The sequence below is a fragment of the Panulirus ornatus genome, chromosome 13, assembly GCF_036320965.1.
Source record: "Panulirus ornatus isolate Po-2019 chromosome 13, ASM3632096v1, whole genome shotgun sequence".
NCBI lineage: Eukaryota > Metazoa > Arthropoda > Malacostraca > Decapoda > Palinuridae > Panulirus > Panulirus ornatus.
This window is the reverse complement of record NC_092236.1, coordinates 18,519,898-18,540,642: the sequence shown is the minus strand read 5'-3', so window position 1 is coordinate 18,540,642 and position 20,745 is coordinate 18,519,898. Positions and strand designations below refer to the sequence as shown.

The window sequence follows — 20,745 nt, the reverse complement described above, 5'->3', positions numbered from 1 at the left end:
AGTGTGGAAGATGGGTGGGTGGGTCTGGTGGAGTAGTGGTAGAGGTTAGGGACAGACAGGGTGGTATTGATGGGGAGTAGAAGGATGCTGAATGGATCTGATAAAGAGGTAGGGGGACAGGGAGGGACGAGATGGGATTAAAGGAGGGTACTTGCCGGAGGTATGTTGGGTGGGAGGGATTAGATGGTGATAAATGAGAGGTAATGGTGGGCTAGGGTGTGGAGAGGTGGTGAAGTGGAGTGTGGTGGTTGATAGTGGAGGTGTAGGATGGTAGGTGATAGGAGGGAGGGAGATGACTCTGGTTAGTTAGAGGTGTTACTGGTAGAGGTTTGGGCAAGGGTTGCGAGAACAGAGGTTAAGGGAAGGGGAGACGTAATGGTGAGTTGGGAGAGGGTGAGTGGGTAGGTGGTAGATAGTTTAGTCGCGTGGGTAGAGGGATCTGGAGAGAGATTCTGCTGAAGAGGGCTGGGAGTCTTTGGTGGACGTAGGGGATAGATGAACGTTGATTAGTTGAAGTGTTGGTCGTGGTGGTGTTGAGGATAGGGATAGTGAGAAGAAAGGACATGTGGTGAGGGAGACATGGGTGAAAACTGATGGTGATGATAACCATGACAGCGAGAGAGGGAAGTGGCGGTGGTGGTGATAGTTTTAATGATGAGAGACAGACTCGATGTTGGACGCGCGAAGGCGATGCTGGTGAAGACGCTCCAATCTGGTGGTGATGGGCTGGATGATAGTAACGTTGGTGAAACTTGTGGCCACACGGGTGTTGGCGGCCATGTCGGGAAAGTTTTGACTGAGCCAAGCACTCCTCTCACGCCTCCACTCCACCTTTTTCCTCCATTTTTCTTATGTTCTTTTCATTTTTTTTTTCCTTCTCTTTCCATTTCTTTACCGCTTCTTTTCTCCCTCCCGTTATCTAAGAGACGCTAACATTTCGTTCATTCTTTTATTTTGAGATAATGGGATTGCAATTTAACCTCTTAAGAAAGGAAGTGACTAGGCTGCTGATTGGTTAGGATTTTTAGTTTGTAAATGCATTCGTAACACCTCCCCCACAGATCATCTCTGTTTACCCTATGTTACGTTTTCTCCAGACCCAGGAACGCTCCATTCAAAGCCTTCGGTTTTCCCTAAGTATCTCTCGCATACATTATTCATATCAAATACGTGAATGACACATCCTCTACCATCCCTGGAGCCACATTGTTCCAACCCAGTCTGATGGGCTCTGTATACCAACGTCCTCTCAATCACCAGTCTCCTATCAAACTCACCAGGTACAATATATATATATATATATATATATATATATATATATATATATATATATATATATATATATATATATATATATATATATATATATTATTATTATTATTATATTTTTATATTTGTCATGATCCTGTTTGCACGTGTCATAGCCAGTGCTGTTACTGGTCTAGCTTAAGAAAGCAGACGAACATTTTCAAGGAGGAAATAGTGGTATCTGTATCAGTGAAGGGGCCTTCAGACTCGATATTTAAGACCTTAGCGGTTGCTAGTTAAGACCATTAAAGTTTCTCAATAAGACCTGAGTTGTTGGATAAGGTCTAAAGCCTCTGGAGTTGTTGGATAAGATCCTAGGTGCTGCTGGATAAGACGACTATCGCTGCTGAATAAGATTCGAGACCTTTATAAGGTTGCTGGAATAAGCCTTCAGAGTTCCTATATAGTTGCTGAATAAGACCTCCGGAGTTACTGGGTAAGACTTTTAAAGCGTCTGAATAAAACTTCCAGGGCTGCTGGACAAGAAACCCAGAGTTGCTGGATACGACCTTTTGAATTGCTGTACATAAGACCAGCCTTTCTAAGGAATAAGACGTTTAGGTTGCTCTATAATACTTTCTGAGTTCCTGGTTAAGACCTTTAGAGTTGCAAGATAAGATTTCCAAAATTACTCCATAAGATCTTAGAGTGGCCCGAGAAAGACCTCGAAGTTTCTGGAGATCTTAGAGTTCCAGAGAAAACCTCGGAGCTCGTAAATAAGGCATGTGAAATCGCTGGATAAAGCCTTTTCAGATTTACTGGACAAAGCCTCAAAAGCTGCTAAATGAGATAAGACACCAGACTTCCTGGTCAAGATCTCAGAATTCGTAGCCAAGAAGACCCCTTGCAGAATTCCAGACAAAGACCCTGCCAGAGTTAGTGAGGTTTTCTCGAAGTTTAGCTCCCAAGTTGAGGCTCCCGAAGGGCTCAAGCCTTTGATTGATCGGCCGTCACGGGACGTTCCCCAAGCCGTGCAATAATTTCCCTGCCAAAGAGCTGATCCTTCCCCCTGATACATAGCCGATGGTGGGGGCCAGTCTTGCGGCTTCCCCAATTACTCTGATTAATTCAGCCTCGGATTATAAGATTCTTGGTACCATAAACTGGTCAGCAGGTCTCATGGAATTACTTGTGAAATAAGGCTGGCTATTACGAGGATTATCATCTCTTTTCTCGGCTGGCTTTGTAAAGCTGCTGTATCGAGGCATTTTAAGTGAAGTTCACAGTTTCAAGAACACTATTTTCCAGTGGATTTCATTGTCCGAGACCAACATTTTCCGATGATTTTTCGATATCTATGTTTTCAGCATCCTGAACGTTGTCATTCTGGTTTTATTCAGGATTTCATGCTGTTGATTTTCATTCATTACCTGCTCACCTTTTTCACGCACATTGTGAAAAATGGGTTCCCCTAGTGTCTTAGTTATGCACTCGACTGCCACATCCCCTGTTCTTATCTTTAACTCTCCCAGTATCAGTACTTGATCCTTTACATCAGAGCTGCTGACGCAGTCACTCATCTCTCGCAGAAACATTATTTCTTCGTCAAAGTCTATATCTGGTGAAAGGAATAAAGTGAATGGGGAAAAGTGAGCAGAGGTTTATTCGGGCTCTATAGATGTTTGTAGAGCTGACTCTTACTGGTAGAAAGATTATAGGGAGTTGGAAAGACGAGAGGAGGAAGAAAACCTCTCATCTTAGCTGGTCTAGGCAAGGAGGAGGTATCATAAAGGTCAGTCCTTGAGTGACCGACCTCCACACAGAAACTGTGGGAAGCACCAGCCAAACACGAACCTCGGGTCAAGGCTTCGGAGGCGAGGATACATGGAGACTGCTCACGAGATCAGTGGCCAGAATGATACCAGCAGAACAGACAGAGCAGCAACATCTTAGTATGCAGAGAGGAATAACTGAAGAGATGGGATGTTAGAGGAATAAACGAGACGGAAAGCTTTCGATTTCACTTTTCTTCGATAGAGGGGTGGAGGCAGACCCACTGTACACACGCGAGCAGTACTCCATCATGAAACAGCTGATCACAAGAAAATGATTACGGCACCTATACCATATCCCCAGCTTTTGAGGAGCAGACTTTGTGACGTTGATTATATGGGGTTCCCAGGATGGAGAGGAACATATGATTATACCCGCCATGTTTTGTTATTACAGGGTTGAATTATGGTGATTTGAAATTGAACAGAGGGAAACAGGTGATTAATGGAAAGAGATATTGGGAGAAAATGCGTTTTAGACTTAAAAGATTTAATTAGGTTCCTGCTTCCGCGTTGGAGATGTTGCATAAGTCCATCCCGAAAAGGAGAACAAGGGAGGGAAGGTGTGAGGAATCGTCAACATTGAGAATGAATAAGGCGAAAGGACAGGTCCCTGAAGAACACTGCTCCTGTTATTATATAAGAGGGAAGTTGGTCCATCAATGAATACTGAGATGGAATGGAGAGACAGAAAGCTGTGCTGTAGGGAACAATTGGAAGGAGAAAAACTAAAGAAATAGAGTTTGGAAAGCAAAAAAAAAAAAATCTTGTACCATATCCTTTCAATGGGTTCGGAGATCTCTAAGGCTACGACGTAAGTTTCTCCAAAAAAAGACCGAGAAAAGAGGAACACGGGTGAAATAGAAGGAGAAACGGATCACAAGTAGACTTAATGCCGGGAAATCCTTAGTAATGATCAGGAAGAAGGAAATGGGAACCTAAGAAGTCAGATCAAAACGCTTTCATTTTATTAAGGAGACTTTGACTTACGAAGAACAATTTAGCAAGGATTCCGAGTAGAGGTGAAAGTGGAGTGAGGTTTGTGGGAAGGGAAGAGTTCCATGGCTCAATCCACTCCTCTGATATATATATATATATATATATATATATATATATATATACACACACACACACACACACACACACACACACACACATATATATATATATATATATATATATATATATATATATATATATATATATATATATATATATATATGTATATATGATGTAATGTGTATTGTGTGTGTGTGTGTGTGTGTCTGTGTCTGTGTTCGTATGTACACGTATTTTCATCAAAGTTATCGTATATTTACGTGTTTTACTCCCTTATCATCTCTTATATTTTTATATTCTTCTATTTTTGTATAGTTGCTGAAACTCACATGGTAATGTAGCATCGTTTTCCTCAACCTGTGGTGGCGGGTTGAGACAAAGAGTCCTCCCTCCTCTCTGCTAGGCCAGGTGTCCCACGCTGTACCGACCATCGTGAGGGTAGATAGATATCTCGGGAAATATAGACACTCCAGCCTGGAACCGCTGACGACCTGCTTAATGATTAACCAGTCGTCTGGAGTGATGTTATAGCCATCTATTCTTTTTAAGTTCTTTGGTCCGGTACACTGGAAGGGTCGCTGGTCAAGTGGGGCTGACTTTTCAGCATTTTCTGTAGCATTTTTGTAATAGGAAACCAAAGGTATATTTTATGTACTCTTTCTTTTATTTTGTTCTACCGTAACATATTGCAGAACAAACACGGGATGATTATGTGCTAGTAAGATTAGAAATTGTTCTCTCGTACCGTGATAAAGGAAGATATTGACTGGTGTTTAAAGACATAGCAGGTCGAAAACCCACAGAAGATAAACAGTTGGAAGCGAATGTATCTCTAACAACAGCAGGAAGTCACCGAAGATCATAACTGAAAGAAAAAGGAAAAAAATTGCGCTTCAATACCGTGAGTGTTAGGTACAGTGACTCCTCTTTGTTTCCGCATTTCCTTTCCCGTCCACATAACATATATTCTTCTCTCTGATCTGCGGAAGTCAGTGGATTACTCTTTGTTTTAAGATATTTCGCACACACACACACACACACACACACACACACACACACACACACACACACACACGGCCGTGTTTGTTGTGTATTGCTTCTTAGTCCTATTCCGTCATAAGTGTTAAATGTATCATAATAATTGAAGTCTAATCATCCTTTCCCTATAACCAGTAAAACTTAGATCAGGATATGCATTCCATCCATTCTTTCGTACGTATACTGCTCTTTACCTGCCGATTAATGATGCTGTATTGAGAGATGGACGGTGAGGAGCCTTCTGCTCCACTATCCTATCTTCATCTAAGTAAATTAAGAATTCTGGAATCCTTTACTCTCCTCCAGCAGCAATGGAAGTGTGCTTCTGAATGTGCGCTCGTGCTTGCTCGTCTATGCGAATTCTGTTTAAGAACGGAAAGCTTTTCCATCTTCGCACTGGTACAGGCTGTCTCTCTGTACCTTCCAACTATCGTCCTGGTCTGTTTCCATTGTCTTTGAATCCCTCATAACTTGTTTCTTCAACCATCTTGAATCTTATTCTTCTCTTATTATCATTATGGTTTTCGTAAGGCGCGATCCATTAGTGGTACCCTTTCCTATCTTTACTGAAAGACTTTGGAAATTCTTATGTCGGAGCCCTTGATATATCATAAGCTGACAAGGGTATGGCACACCTAAGCTACCCCCTTTTGGGTTTCACTAAGCTACCCACTTTATGTTTCGCTAAGCTACCCCCTTTATGTTTCACTAAGCTACCCCCTTTATGTTTCACTAAGCTACCCTCTTTATGTTTCACTAAGCTACCCCCTTTTGGGTTTCATCCCTCGTTTTTTCTTTTTCCACTCATAACTAGCCTTCTCTCTGGTCGAGCTATTTCCTTAATTGCCAGTGGATGAACCTCTCCCTATTTCCCTATCAACAATGGTGTCCCTCCAGCCCCGCGCCTACTAGACCATGTATAACTCGGCGAGCTACTGCGTCACATGATTATTGTCTGGCTGTTAGCAGCTCAGGAATGGAACGTTGTGATATCTGTTTCTTCTTTCCCTGTAGCTTCGACCTGTTCATTGTCGAGAGGTAGATTGTTCATTTCAACCAAAACTCTCGAGGCATTTTCCCTCTTTCTTTGTCGTATCTCCTTCTCTTCAACCCTTTTCATATTCCAGTTAAAGCCTAGCCTTGATGAGGACTTTTTTTTTTTTTTGACCGCAACTGGAACCTGCAGCGGAAAAAAAAAAGAAATAAAAACGATAAGCGCTTCATAGATCATCTTGTCTTCTGTTTTATGGCCTTCTTATGTCCTCTCGTGCATCATAGTCCTATGGTAGATAACCTCGTCTTAAGCTGCGAGGTTTTCTGTCAGCTGTCCTTTCCATGTATTACTCTCCTGTAGCACATAACCTTTCTTATAGACCAGGTGTTCCCTAACTTTTGAAATCTGTCGACCTCACCACGGACTTGCTGGGCCTTTATCGACCCCCCCCTCCCCCCAATCACATATTCAGTAAAAAAACATATATATATATATATATATATATATATATATATATATATATATATATATGTATATATATATTCCTATGAGTCCCGTGGACTCGTAGGAATATCTTGATCACGCGCAAAATTGTGATCCTTTCCAATATATATATATATATATATATATATATATATATATATATATATATATATATATATATATATATATATATATATATGTATATATATATATATATATATATATATATATATATATATATATATATATATATATATATATATATATATGTACACATATTAAATTTACTAAATATAGAACAAAACTAGCTAATGGAAAATACCTCATAACCGAAGAAATTTACATCCTTAATGAGATGAATGTGCCAAATTTTCCATATGATGATATGAAAGCTCGAAACTTGCTCTGCCCTTCTTTAGTTTTATGTACGATTAACTCTTGTTAACTTTCAGAATTTAATTTTTTTCCGCTAGAATTTTACCGACCCCATGTCGACCCCTAGACATTTATCGACCCCCTGCACACTTCCATCGATCCCTGGGGGTCTATAACGACCACTTAGGGAACCATTATCATAGACCATCTGGTCATCTGTTATCTGGTGTACCTACGTACTCCTGTGTGTTACTGGCCCTCCAGCAGAGAACCTTGTTTTGGGCCATTAGGTTTTACTGTTATCTGGCTTTTCCATGTACTCCCATGTACCACTGTTTCTTCGTCAGATAACCTCACTATACACCATCAGGTCATCTGTTATCTGGCTTTCCCATGTACCTTCGATGGGCGACCTTTCACTTGGCCTCGGGCACACCGGTGGGAATGGAAATGTATGAAGTATGGAGGAAGGGTTCCTCCTACCTGAGGACTCCTGAAGAAGGACAACGTATCACTTTGTCTTATGCTTACGTTGTTAATGAAGATCCTAGTGACTCCACCGTTACTGGTGTTACCCCTGATGCTACTGCTAGTGTTACTGATACTGGTGTTGTTACCGCTTCTGCTACTGTTACTGCTAGTGTTACTGATACTGGTGTTGTTACTGCCTCTGCTACTGTTACTGCTAGTGTTACTGATACTGGTGTTGTTACTGCTTCTGCTACTGTTACTGCTAGTGTTACTGATACTGGTGTTGTTACTGCTTCTGCTACTGCTAGTGTTACTGATACTGGTGTTGTTACTGCTTCTGCTACTGCTAGTGTTACTGATACTGGTGTTGTTACTGCTTCTGCTACTGCTAGTGTTACTGATACTGGTGTTGTTACTGCTTCTCCTGCTGCTACTGCTAGTGTTACTGGTATTGCTATTGCTTCTCTTGCTGCTGCAGCTTTTATTACCCGTGCTGGTATGAGTATTACTTCACCTGCTGCTGCTGCTTATGTTCCTGTTGTTGGTACTGTTACTTCATCTCCCGACTCTGGTGCTTACGCTGTTTCTGCTAGTATGACGACTGCTGCTTCTGCTGTTGCTCCCACTGTAACTTACACTGTTATCTGTGTTGCATCTTCACCTGCTGAAGATATAGCCATACTTCTACTTTTCCTTTTGCTTTTGGTAGTGACACTAGTATCGTTAGTAAACCTTGCTCCTGTAGTCACTATTCGTAATAGCTCAGTTTTATGTTTATTGATACCGATTATTCCCTGGCAAATGAATTCTATTATGTATCTCAATGGTGTGCCTTTTTTTTTTTTCATCGTTAATACTTATGATTCTGTTTGAAAAACAATGTTTTCAGTATTGATATTATCTTCATAATCATCACTTATCTTTCCGATCAACAGCATTAGTATCTTCACCTCCGTCTTCTTACCATTATGTCATTATCATTTATCTTGATAATCGCCACCGGCAGGAACCTTCTATTGTCCTGTCTCTACCTGTATAGATTAGGAAATTGGGATTCTCTTGCCGTCCTCCAGCAGATAACCTCGTCAGATATCACCCGCTCTTCTGGCTTCAGTCTTTCTCCCATGTGTTTCCATGGACCATCCCTCGCCATAACCCCTTATTACGGTCAGCTCCACCACACATGACACTGTCATAATGCCCCCGCCATCATCACCACCACCACCTTCACCTCCTCCTTCAGTATAGCCATGACCTCCAGCGACCATCACCAACACCAGTAGGAGCTTTCACCATCATTGATGTGGCGACTGAGCCTGCCTGTCGCATCTCTCTCAATCTAGCGCACCATAAAAGCAACGACCACCCTGACGCCCATTACTGTGGCGCACCATCAGCAACAGCAAACTCGTCCACATTCACCATCGCCACCAGCGACCACCATCACCAACACTTATGACCACCACCATCACCGTCTCCAACACTTATAACTACCTTTTTACACACACACACACACACACACACACACACAGAGTAACCAGTCACACCGTCACTGACCAATTAGCCACCCAGCCTCAGGCCTCTCAACACCTTCCCAAGCCCGCCCGTGCGTCACCCCACCCACGACTTACCACCGAGAACTTCAGGTTACAATTTTAGAGACAATTTCCATAAATCGCTGGGGAAGTAGTTTGGGCTCCGGTGTGGGTCTTGACGCGCCCGGCATAGTGCTCTCTTGGGGGTCTTGGCGCAACCGGTCCCGTCCTCTCTGGGGGTCTTGCCGCGCCCAGCACAGAGCTCTCTGGGGAGAGGGGGGGGCGGGGGGGGGGGGTGTCTTGATGCTCCCAGTCTCATCCTCTCTGAGGGTTTTGAAGCACTTGGCCCCGTCCTCTCTGGGGATGTTGACGCGCCCAGCCCCGTGGCCTCTGGGGGGTCTTGACCTACCCGGCTTGAACTGTCTGGGGAGGGGAAGGGATGTTCTTGACCTCCCCAGCTTGAATTATCTGGGGGTCTTGACCTGCCTGGCTCGTGCTGTCTGGGGGAGGTCTTAAAGTCAGCTTGAATCCGTGCTCTCTAGGGGTGTTGACCCTGCGGGCCCCGTGTTCGGGGTAATCACATCAGCTCTGGGGGGATTTGAATGTAAATGAGGTAAGTTTGGTTGGGAAGCTTCTTATTTATATTCTGATGTTGTGATGAGTCTCATGATAATGATGAGTGAAGTGGTTAATCATGATGAGTGAAGTGGTGAATCATGAGTCTCATGATAATGATGAGTGAAGTGGTTAATCATGATGAGTGAAGTGGTGAATCATGATGAGTGAAGTAGTGAATCATGATGAGTCTCATGATAATGATGAGTGAAGTGGTTAATCATGATGAGTGAAGTGGTGAATCATGATGAGTGAAGTAGTGAATCATGATGAGTCTCATGATAATGATGAGTGAAGTGGTGAATCATGATGAGTGAAGTGGTGAATCATGATGAGTGAAGTAGTGAATCATGATGAGTCTCATGATAATGATGAGTGAAGTGGTGAATCATGATGAGTCTCATGATAATGATGAGTGAAGTGGTTAATCATGATGAGTGAAGTGGTGAATCATGATGAGTGAAGTGGTGAATCATGATGAGTGAAGTGGTGAATCATGATGAGTCTCATGATAATGATGAGTGAAGTGGTGAATCATGATGAGTGAAGTGGTGAATCATGATGAGTGAAGTGGTGAATCATGATGAGTGAAGTGGTGAATCATGATGAGTCTATGATAATGATGAGTGAAGTGGTGAATCATGATGAGTCTCATGATAATGATGAGTGAAGTGGTGAATCATGATGAGTGAAGTGGTGAATCATGATGAGTGAAGTGGTGAATCATGATGAGTGATAGTGGTAATCATGATGAGTCTCATGATAATGATGAGTGAAGTGGTGACTCATGATGAGTCTCATGATAATGATGAGTGAAGTGTGAATCATGATGATGAAGTGGTGATCATGATGAGTCTCTGATAATGATGAGTGAAGTGGTGAATCATGATGAGTCTCATGATAATGATGAGTGAAGTGGTTAATCATGATGAGTGAAGTGGTGAATCATGATGAGTGAAGTGGTGAATCATGATGAGTCTCATGATAATGATGAGTGAAGTGGTGAATCATGATGAGTGAAGTGGTGAATCATGATGAGTGAAGTGGTGAATCATGATGAGTCTCATGATAATGATGAGTGAAGTGGTGACTCATGATGAGTCTCATGATAATGATGAGTGAAGTAGTGAATCATGATGAGTGAAGTGGTGACTCATGATGAGTCTCATGATAATGATGAGTGAAGTGGTGACTCATGATGAGTCTCATGATAATGATGAGTGAAGTAGTGAATCATGATGAGTGAAGTGGTGACTCATGATGAGTCTCATGATAATGATGAGTGAAGTGGTGAATCATGATGTTCATTTGGCCGAGTCACACGGCAAATTAACGTCATGGGTAAACTGGTGAATTTTGAATTATTGATGAGAGTCTTGAGGTAGTGATGGGTAAATTGATGAATTCTGACGTTTTGATGAGTCTCAGGATGATGATGGGTAAATTGGTGAATTCTGACATTATGATGAGTCTCATGATGGTAATGGGTAAATTGATGAATGCAGATGTTTTGTTGAGATGCGATAATTATAAGTGAAAAAAAAAAAAAATGAAATCATGAGTTTCGTATTGATGGCTTTGAGTAAAGTGAGGATTTTGAGTTATGTTTGAAAAATATTCGAAGCTAATATGAAGCAGGAAGTAGTTGTAACTATAGAATATAAGATGTTCAGTGGAGCTGCTGACAGTGAGTGAACAGAAACGAAACAGCGAACGAACATATACAACTCTATTTGATGTATTTGGAAGTGTATCAGCTTATTACCTTAAAAGAGCCTCCATAGTCAATTACCTTGTGTTCACATACGTAGAATTTGAATGATAATGACCTAGGGAAATATTTCAGTGGGGCGAATGTGATAACTTCACAAGGCTTCGTCGAAAATTTGCGATACCTTATTTTTTTGAAGGAAATATTGAGCGTGGAAATATCATGAAGCAAGCTATACCGACTGGGAATAGCAGGCCGTATTTTTGCTATGATATCATGCTTGGTAATGTACCTACTGGAATAGAAAATATCAGGGTCTATTTTTTTTGTGGGGGGAAATTCATCTTAGGGTGTGTGTGTGTGTGTGTGTGTGTGTGTGTGTGTGTGTGTGTGTGTCTTGCTAATGGTAGTGCTAATACACTGCAACGGAAAAAAATTGATATGAAATAAATGTTTAGAATGTTTAGAAAGCATGACATGAAAATCAGAGTACAAGAACAGCATCAACTTTGTTACACAGACGTGAACGTTGACCAGCCACAGAATCTGGCAGTGATGATAATATTTCTGTACCATTCAACTGTTATTATCAAACGTACGTATCCTGTACAGGTCTACTTCATACCCTCACATAGCCTTAACTCTCCTGTATTAGCTTGGTAAACTTAAATCATTATGTTGATTGAGACAGAACAAGCCTAGAACATTTTGATTAATGTATATATATATATATATATATATATATATATATATATATATATATATATATATATATATATATATATATGTAGTCGTTATCCCTTCGTTTTCTCTGGAAATAGATGATACATTTTCAAATTCATTGTGTCCTGCGTCACATTCTCTGGCTGGGAAATTAGAGAAATTAAGCTGCACTCCATCTCGAGGCCCTGTCCATGCTCAGGCCTGACTAATTGACCTCGTTAACCTTGGCGTTTAACCTTTTGATCTAGGAGGCATAGCAGAGGGTCGTCCCGGCCAAGTCCCCACACTAAGTACGCCCAGGCTAACATCAGCTTAGGGACCTGACAGACACACAGACGTGACTGAACGCCCGCATTCGTGAGGGGGGGTTTAGCTATTCGTATAACGAATATATCATTAAAAATTCTCTTGGGTGGATGAGGTAGCAATACCAACAGATGATAAAGCCTTAGAGGAAATGATTCCTCACTTTGATCCTTCCTCTGTTCCTTCTTTTGGAAAGTAATACAGGAGGGAAGGTTTTCCAACCCTCCCGCTCCCGCCCCTCTTTGTCGCCTTTTAACACACTCAAGATTACATGGACAGTCTACTTTTGCTCTTATCCCAAAAATTATATATATATATATATATATATATATATATATATATATATATATATATATATATATATATTATCCCTGGGGATAGGGGAGAAAGAATACTTTCCATGTATTCCCTGCGTGTGGTAGAAGGCGACTGAAAGGGAAGGGGGGGGGGGGGGGGGCTGGAAATCCTCTCCCCTCGTTTTTAGTTTTCCTAAAGAAGGAACAGAGGAGGGGGCCAAGTGAGGATGTTCCCTCAAAGGCTCAGTCCTCTGTTCTTAACGCTACCTCGCTAACGCAGGAAATGGCGAATAGTATAAAATATATATATATATATATATATATATATATATATATATATATATATATATATATATATATATATATATATATATATATATATATATTGTTCATTGTATACTTTTCCCCTAAACTAAACTTTTCGTGCTTCATATTTCATCTACTTAAATTTGGTTCTTTGTTCCTCACATGATACTAACTTTGCTGCAGCACGACGGTTTATGTATGAATAATTTGCTTTGCAACCCTCGTGCATGTAGTTCGCTTGCCATTTATTTTCCACTCATGTTATATTTTTCGTTACTGCCATGACACTGAAACAGGTTTAAAGGCCATGCAATAATACAGTGACGTATGATCATAATCTGTAGAAGGTAATACATATATTTTGTTTTTCACCCCTTAGATCTAAGAAGACAGATGTTCAGTTATTGATATTTTATGAATTCTTTATATAACCGATGGGTATATGGTTGTGTTTAGTCAAGAACTCATATATTCCAGGACTTATATTTTATAGGTCAGTCACCTCTAGGATGAATTTCGTATATAATTTACGTACGCTGTTAATGAAAGGTGAACGAAATTATCATCTTGTTGTGGGTTTATACATTCTGAGGTTATCGTGTCATCAGCGGCGGATCTGGCCAGACCCAGCCACCAGAGATGGACAGAGTCGATCCTCGCTGTAAACAGGTCTTGTCCGGAACCTTAACAGAGCACAAATATTTACCGGGCGCACGCACGGGGCCAGAGATATTGGTGGTGGAGGTGATAGTTGGGTCCGGGAGGGGGAAAGAGGTTAACAACCCTTGACTTTGGGCAGTCCATCCCACACTCCCACTTTGCTCCCAACACCATGGGAGTCTCCGTTTTGGGAAGGTATGAGGATGAGTTATGTATGTATATATACATGCCAGTATCTTCTCCCTACTCTCCCCATTCGAGAGCCCTCCATGGGTAATTAGTGGGTAAGAGCACAGGACCGAACATCAATGGTCACTCAGGAAAGGGGAGGTCACTTGACAACTTTGATGTCACTGGGTGTATAACCGTAAATCGTGAAGGACTGGAAAATATGTTGGATCCTCGAAGCGCTCTTTCACGTTATCGCCAGCGAGAGCAGACGCTGTGCAAACCGATTACGACGCTAATGCATCTTTGAGTGTTCGTTCTTTTGCACCTGTTGTGCCCGAGTGGATGTCAGTGTTCTCCCCCCCCACCTCCCAAAGTGTTGCCCTCGAATGGAAAATATATCTTACGTCTCGCCTGATGCTGTCCCTTGAGCTGGATTTTTTTTTTCATTAAAGTCTAAACTATCTTCAGTGTGCGGGAGACGTCCATTTAGATCGCCGTATAGTGAACCATCCATTTGATTTTTTGCCGCAAAAGCGACGAGTTTATGGTGTACTTCCAGAAAACCTTTTAAGGTTTGATCTTTTTCATATATATATATATATATATATATATATATATATATATATATATATATATATATATATATATATATATATATATTTTTTTTTTTTTTTTTTTTTTTTTTATACTTTGTCGCTGTCTCCCGCGTTTGCGAGGTAGCGCAAGGAAACAGACGAAAGAAATGGCCCAACCCCCCCCATACACATGTACATACACACGTCCACACACAGAAATATACATACCTACACAGCTTTCCATGGTTTACCCCGGACGCTTCACATGCCTTGATTCAATCCACTGACAGCATGTCAACCCCTGTATACCACATCGCTCCAATTCACTCTATTCCTTGCCCTCCTTTCACCCTCCTGCATGTTCAGGCCCCGATCACACAAAATCTTTTTCACTCCATCTTTCCACCTCCAATTTGGTCTCCCACTTCTCCTCGTTCCCTCCACCTCCGACACATATATCCTCTTGGTCAATCTTTCCTCACTCATTCTCTCCATGTGCCCAAACCATTTCAAAACACCCTCTTCTGCTCTCTCAACCACGCTTTTTTTATTTCCACACATCTCTCTTACCCTTGCATTACGTACTCGATCAAACCACCTCACACTACACATTGTCCTCAAGCATCTCATTTCCAGCACATGCACCCTCCTGCGCACAAGGCTATCCATAGCCCACGCCTCGCAACCATACAACATTGTTGGAACCACTATTCCTTCAAACATACCCATTTTTGCTTTCCGAGATAATGTTCTCGACTTCCACACATTCTTCAAAGCTCCCAGGATTTTCTCTCCCTCCCCCACCCTATGATTCACCTCCGCTTCCATGGTTCCATCCGCTGCCAGATCCACTCCCAGATATCTAAAGCACTTTACTTCCTCCAGTTTTTCTCCATTCAAACTTACCTCCCAATTGACTTGACCCTCAACCCTACTGTACCTAATAACCTTGCTCTTATTCACATTTACTCTTAACTTTCTTCTTTCACACACTTTACCAAACTCAGTCACCAGCTTCTGCAGTTTCTCACATGAATCAGCCACCAGCGCTGTATCATCAGCGAACAACTGACTCACTTTCCAAGCTCTCTCATCCACAACAGACTTCATACTTGCCCCTCTTTCCAAAACTTTTGCATTCACCTCCCTAACAACCCCATCCATAAATAAATTAAACAACCATATATATATATATATATATATATATATATATATATATATATATATATATATATATATTTTTTTTTTTTTTTTTTTTTTTTTTTTATACTTTGTCGCTGTCTCCCGCGTTTGCGAGGTAGCGCAAGGAAACAGACGAAAGAAATGGCCCAACCCCCCCCATACACATGTACATACACACGTCCACACACGCAAATATACATACCTACACAGCTTTCCATGGTTTACCCCAGACGCTTCACATGCCTTGATTCAATCCACTGACAGCACGTCAACCCCTGTATACCACATCGCTCCAATTCACTCTATTCCTTGCCCTCCTTTCACCCTCCTGCATGTTCAGGCCCCGATCACACAAAATCCTTTTCACTCCATCTTTCCACCTCCAATTTGGTCTCCCTCTTCTCCTCGTTCCCTCCACCTCCGACACATATATCCTCTTGGTCAATCTTTCCTCACTCATTCTCTCCATGTGCCCAAACCATTTCAAAACACCCTCTTCTGCTCTCTCAACCACGCTCTTTTTATTTCCACACATCTCTCTTACCCTTACAGTTACTTACTCGATCAAACCACCTCACACCACACATTGTCCTCAAACATCTCATTTCCAGCACATCCATCCTCCTGCGCACAACTCTATCCACAGCCCACGCCTCGCAACCATACAACATTGTTGGAAACCTACTATTCCTTCAAACATACCCATTTTTGCTTTCCGAGATAATGTTCTCGACTTCCACACATTCTTCAAGGCTCCCAGAATTTTCGCTCCCTCTCCCCACCCTATGATTCACCTTCCGCTTCCATGGTTCCATCCGCTGCCAGATCCACTCCCAGATATCTAAAACACTTCACTTCCTCCAGCTTTCTCCATTCAAACTCACCTCCCAATTGACTTGACCCTCAACCCTACTGTACCTAATAACCTTGCTCTTATTGCACATTTACTCTTAACTTTCTTCTTCCACACACTTTACCAAACTCCGTCACCAGCTTCTGCAGTTTCTCACATGAATCCGCCACCAAGCTGTATCATCAGCGAACAACAACTGACTCACTTCCCAAGCTCTCTCATCCCCAACAGACTTCATACTTGCCCCTCTTTCCAAAACTCTTGCATTTACCTCCCTAACAACCCCATCCATAAACAAATTAAACAACCATGGAGACATCACACACCCCTGCCGCAAACCTACATTCACTGAGAACCAATCACTTTCCTCTCTTCCTACACGTACACATATATATATATATACATACACACACACACACATCGTTCCTCATCACGAGCGTCGAAATGACGAGAATATTACTTTATCCGTTGACGACCGAACTTTTCAGAGGAATTAAATCCTCGAGTTATCTGTTGACAAACTCATGATGAAGTTTGAGGATAACTTTGATTTGATAAAGTCTTCACTTCCACCCTACTGGTGTGGGTAGTGAGTGTGAGGGCGTGGGTACGTTATGTGTTGCAGGATATGGTTAAAGGAGGAAGATGTGCTAAGCAGACGTACTGAGCAATGATGGCCATGACCACAGTAAGCAACTTGTATAAAGCTCTGTGTGTGTATGAGGAGGTATAGGGGACGATTTGCTGTCTGTAGGTTGAAGTAACTAACGTCATTGCATAGTCCCACAAGCAGTGGATCTGTGGGGGTACGCTGTGGCTGGTGGGCTATGGTTTCAGTCCATTGCACATTATAGCTTAAGATCGGATGTGTGGCAAATGAGGCCATTGTTCGTTTGTTCCTGACGCCACTTCGCCTAAGCGGAAAAGCCAACCGAACAGTTATTAGCACCAATCTCGAGGGAGACAGACAACGTCAGACAGACGAACAGGTTAATAGACTCTCTACTCAAGGGGGAAGAAGAAAACTCACACTGCCTCCAGTGGTTCATATAGGCACTAATAAGCCGTAGCCACAAGCCTTTGCTGTTAGGCCCACTTAAGACCGGGTGGCCTACAGCTTTACAAAACACGCAGCTTAGTTATACGAGACACGATACACGACTTGACACTGCCACAGGTGTGAATGTGGACCGACCGCCTCGTACTAAATTGGTCGACAGCTGTTTTGTTGCCTGGCTTCCAGTGGGTGTGATTGATAATGGGGAGGGACCTTGATAATGGGGAGGGACCTTGATAATGGGGAGGGACCTTGATAATGGGGAGGGACCTTGATAATGGGGAGGGACCTTGATAATGGGGAGGGACCTATAGTGCTTAATTGGGGGTTTGGGGGGGCGCTCGAGTTCTGTGAAGGAGGCGTGGAAGAAGCAGAGGCAAGAGGCGCAAGCGTTGACCTAAGTAGCTTGAAGGATGAAATTGCTGAAGACATAAAAGTAAATGAGCGTAATTGTAAAGACACAGTGTTAGACCTCTCTCTCTCTCTCTCTCTCTCTCTCTCTCTCTCTCTCTCTCTCTCTCTCTCTCTCTCTCTCTCTCAGTTCATTGGTTGGTAGTTGTCACTCCTTTGGCCTAAGTAGGTGTCCTTTGTGTCTACGTCACCCACCCTCTTGTCAAGCTGCCCTTCAAAAGCACAGCAGACGACCTTTCGTTTTCTAGACTTAACACTTGACAACAAGTAACTCGCAGGACTCGTTCTTCGTAACTCTCTCTCTCTCTCTCTCTCTCTCTCTCTCTCTCTCTCTCTCTCTCTCTCTCTCTCTCTCTCTCTCTCAAGCCATTCGCCTCGGAGCTGAGACCGTAACTAAAGCCATCTGGATAATACTCCTGAGTTGTCGTCCGGGACCCCGTCTCCCGTTGTCGACTTCCACTCATGGTGGCCAGATATCAGCCAGGGATTGCGACTGGGTGTCCTAGCTGGTATCTGCTTTTCATGACTTGGTGTCTCGTCTGCATGACTACTGTTATCCAATCTGCATGACTGCTGTCATCTACTTTGCTCGACTGCTGTTATCTGTTTTCCATTAATACACTTACTTTGTATGAATCTTGTATCCACCCTGTATGTCTACTGTTATCGGGCCTGCATGACTCTTGTTATCTACCTAGAGTGACTGTTGTTATCTACACTGCATAATTTCTGTTGTCAATTCTGCTTGACTTTCGGCTTCAGAAGGAACAACATCACAATTGAGCTCGCCTTTTAAGAGGATGAATTCACTTGCCAGCGTTGTTCCATGATTGATCCTATTTATATGACTTTTCAACCCTTAGGTATAATGGCCTGAACTTTGCCCTCACTTAAGGAGTGCTTTTAAGTGACCTAATTCATTTGTGATCGTGAGGACTGCGAAAGGGGTATGCAAATACGAGTAATAAAAGCACAGTGCTTTGTTGGGCACATGCAACGGTGTTGCGGAAGCACACGTGGTGCAGAATTATAGTAAAAAGGTGAATTGAGTCGACTGCGATGATAAAAGCAAGCCTAGCAAGAGTCCCGTGGTGCTGGTGTAGGTGCAGATGAGGCAGTAGTCCTGTAGGATAGGTGGTCGTTGCCTGAGTCTCACGCTACAGCTAGAGGAAGGATGACATGTTCTAAGATCCCATGGCACCGCAGCAGAAGAGAAGTGAAGATACCGAAGCGCCGTCACTTTCCTGCTGATATGGAACATTAGATGTGTGTGTGTGTGTGTGTGTGTGTGTGTGTGTGTGTGTGTGGAGGGGGAAGTGGGATTTGCTGCAGGGTGAGAGAGGCATAGCTGAGTTCCTGCAGACACTGGGACAGAATACGGGCGTTGACGATGTCACACGGACCTCCTGTAGGAAGAGCCCGAGGAAGACAAGGCACAGCAGAACACAGCTTAAATAGGTGATAAGTCTGGAGTCATATGATGTGCTGCTACTGACGGTGGTGAAGCCCCTAAGATTTCCTAGAGTCAAAGTACCGTAGCAGGAGACGCTCAGGCTTTGGCCTGCGCGCCTGTGTGTCTGAACTAGGAACTGCTGGACTTACAGGTGTCGGGAGCTGTGGTATGTACTTGCGGCTAGGCTGGGCTGTGGGTAGTAAGAGGGAGAAACTAAGTGGGTCACAGTAGATGAAACGAAGGCCCCCTGGGTGCTACATAAGCTCGTTCATTGGCAGGAAACCGGAGAAGGCGGACCTTCTGTCGTTAAGGTCGAAAGTGTTTCCCCCTGACCTCTGGCCTGGGTCAATGTGAGGTTCGTGATAGTTGCTTGATGTGATGATTACAAGGGCCAGGTGGAGTGACCACCGTATCAGGTTCACTGTTATGTTGTGATGACTTCACTCGAGAATGGTAGTGGCGTGGCAAACGACACGACATGACCCTTGAAAGCCACTTAGAGTCGTTGTGACGTACTCAAGGGATACACCATCGTCTTCGAGGGGTTAGATCTGTTTCAGCCAACCACGTAACTAGCTACACAAAGTCCCTTTCCCCACAGAAATGAGTGAGTACGAAATCATTGCCGGATATGTAGAAGTTGGTGAAAACAGGTGACTTTGTACCTCAACCCTCATAACTCCCCTCACACTGCTTCCTCCATTACAACTCCCCCTCACACTACTCCCTCCAACCCAACTTCTCTCTCCATCACCATTGCCTCACACTTCCCACCCTCGCTAACTCCTACCACGTAACTCCCTAAATAGGTGTCCCTTCTCTGACCTTTCCCATATGTTACCAAACTTTCTCAGCCTATATTTACCCCCACCCTCTACTGACCCATTTTCCCCTTCAAACACTCTACCCCCATTGCCCTGTCTCCACTTTCCCTATCCCCGCCCACTGTACCCCTCCCCATGTCCCTACCCACTCGTCCACTCCCCATTTTCTTCAACCCCACAATAAACTGGTCACCAACCAGGTCACTTTAAATCTCTCCCTCGTTGCTGACACGACCCGCTATTGACCGGAGAAGAAAACTCTCGATCCAACATCTTAAGATACCACTAATTCTCCCTTTACGTCGAACAAAACTAAAGGTGATTCTGCCATGACATTGGGAGTCTATTTGAGTCCCTCTGACCTCTCGGTTGACCTGTTGCCACTGAGTATTGAGACAGTGAGGGAGCAAACAAAAGTCCTCCTTAAAGTCACGGTTACTAAGGGTCTTTTCTTCTTTTTTTTTTTCCCTCTCCCCCATTTTTACCACTGCGATAATGGTGGTTCCGTACCTTCCCGTCAACCATTTGCCCTCCCTTTTTCCCACTGCCCTCCAACACTGGGGGGAA

General features: G+C 43.0%; 1 protein-coding gene across 1 annotated transcript in view; it reads left to right on the top strand.

Moving 5' to 3' along the window:
* Positions 1–20,745, top strand: part of LOC139752793 (uncharacterized) — a 361,216-nt gene that overhangs the window by 58,385 nt on the left and 282,086 nt on the right. The gene's annotated exons all lie outside the window — the stretch shown is intronic.